Below are 2,500 nucleotides of genomic sequence, written 5' to 3'. Positions count from 1 at the left end.
CGTCAGTGAGAACGCTAGCTCCTTCTAAAATGATTGAGATCATGCATCTCGATGAAATTACCACCCAGAGGAGGTTGCGGAGTCTGTCAAAGCACAGCTCAACATCGAGATAGAAATAGATCGTATCAAAATGAAGAAAGGCCGCGCGGCCGGTACGCAGTGGGCACGGATCAACGTATCGCTGCCAGACTTTCAAAGCTTCCTGAATTTGGGAAAGCTGAAAGTTGGTTGGTCGATATGCCATATCCGCGAGGTTATGGAAGAGCAGAAATGCTATAAGTGTTGGAAGGTAGGCCATACGAGCTACCATTGTAGGGAACCAGACAGAAGTAATCTGTGCTGGAAATGCGGTTTGAGTGGACACAAGAAGCAAGCTTGTACCAACTCTGTCAAGTGTTTGGATTGCGGTACGAGGTCACAGAACCTTCACGCAACGGGCAGTTATATGTGTCCCCGAAGGCGAACGATTAGACCATAATGGTTAGGTTGCTACAACATAACCAGAATCATAGTTATGCTGCATTTCAGTTAATGTGGCAAACGATTAGGGAAGAATCTGCGGATATAGTGTTGATTGCAGATCCGTATCTGGCAACAACCAACGTCAAAGTGTTACGCAATGACGATAACACAGCAGCGGTAGTGGTTAACGCGGACTTACCAGTTAAGGTAGTCAGTAAGGCTTTGAAGGGTTTAATGATAGTTGACATAGGTGATATGCGAGTGGTTAGCGTTTACGCGCCACCTAGATTTAGTATGGAAGAGTTCCAGAACATGTTGGATAACACGGTAATGGCCGTAACCGGTATCCACAAATTCGTTATCGGGGGACTTCAACGCTTGGTCAGTAAGTTGGAACAACCAACTTGGCGAGCGTGGAGAAACCAGAAACGAAGAGGTGAGTTGGTTTTATCAACCTTTGCGCAGATTGACGCAATTTTATTGAACGACGGCAGCACCCCAACTTATGTTGGACCAGGGCGCACGTCAGTAGTTGATCTTACTTTTGCGAGCCGAACCGTAGCAAGATCATTTAAGTGGGAGGTGTTATCTAGCTATATGAACTCTGATCATCGTGCAATACGAATAGATCTTGAGACGCAAAGCGTGCGTAATCTGTCCCGACCCATAACGGGATGGAGCATCAAGTATTTTAGCAAAGATATATTTGAAGTTATGATGCAAGCCGCTTTTGAGACCGAGGTCACAACAAGCGAAGACTTAATGCGTATACTTGTCACGGCGTGCAATGCGACGATGACTAAACGTAAGTACACTCTAACAAGAGTGCATTTTGGTGGACGTTAGAGATTGAGGCACTTCGCAAAGAGTGCAAACACCGCGATCGATTAGCGCAAAGAGCTTTTAATACTGATCTCTATTCTACTTTTAGGGACGAGTTCAAGGTGGCACGGAATGCCCTCAAGCGATTGATCAAGCATACCCGACAGAGGAAGTGGAAAGAGTTCCTGGGAACAGCGAACAACGCATCATTTGGTATAGTATATCATACGTTCAAGAAAGTGGCCGAGGGTTCGATTGGACCCCGAACCATGACATTGGACGAGTTTAGGGAAGTGGTGAGCGAGCTTTTCCTACTCACCCAAACACGGTGTGGCCTGAATATCGTATCGATCAGCCACGAGAGTTTGAAAGGGTAACTAATGATGAGATTCTTGCGGTTGCCAGGAGACTACCCAACAAGAAGGCGCCGGGACCAGATGGTATCCCGAATGAGGCGCTGAAAGTTGGTATGTTGACTGCAACCGATGCATTGCAGGGTTTACCAAGGCTGTTTAGAGAACGCGAAGTTCCCCGATGAGTGGAAAAGGCAGAGGTTGGTGTTAATACCGAAGCCGAACAAACCACCAGGGAACCGGGTTCAGTTCGCCCATTTGTCTACTAGACGGGGCAGGTAAAGGTTTAGAACGCATCATAGTGCAACGGCTAAATGCACACATCGAGGAGGTCAACGGACTGTCTGACGACCAATTTGGTTTCAGAAGTCGTCGATCAACAGTTGATGCGATTCAACGGGTAGTGGACATTGTTTCGGTAGCTAGAAGTAGAAACAGATACAGTGGACGGTATTGTGCGGTTGTTACATTAGATGTTACTAATGCTTTTAACAGTGCTTCATGGTTGGCGATTGCAAATGCTTTACAGAGAATTAACACTCCTAAATATCTTTATGATATCATTGGTGATTATTTTAGGAATCGTGTGCTGATGTATGATACCACAGATGGACCGGCAGAGATTGCAGTCACATCGGGTGTACCTCAAGGCTCGGTACTTGGCCCAACGTTATGGAACCTCATGTACGACGGAGTCCTACGAGTTGCAATGGTGGAAGGTGCACGGATTATCGGCTATGCAGACGATATAGTACTGTTGGTGGAAGGTAATTGTGTTGATGATATTGAAATTCTCGTTTCCAGTCAGATTCGCATCATCGACCGATGGATGACCGACAACGGATTAAAGATAGCCCCGACCA

At 46.4% G+C, this 2,500-nt stretch overlaps 1 pseudogene; it reads left to right on the top strand.

The window, feature by feature from the left end:
- The window catches only part of LOC120907333, a 9,146-nt pseudogene that overhangs the window by 3,909 nt on the left and 2,737 nt on the right, over positions 1–2,500 (top strand).

Source organism: Anopheles arabiensis (genome assembly GCF_016920715.1).
Source record: "Anopheles arabiensis isolate DONGOLA chromosome X unlocalized genomic scaffold, AaraD3 X_pericentromeric_contig0003, whole genome shotgun sequence".
Taxonomy (NCBI): domain Eukaryota; kingdom Metazoa; phylum Arthropoda; class Insecta; order Diptera; family Culicidae; genus Anopheles; species Anopheles arabiensis.
This window is presented reverse-complemented; position numbering and strand designations above follow the sequence as displayed.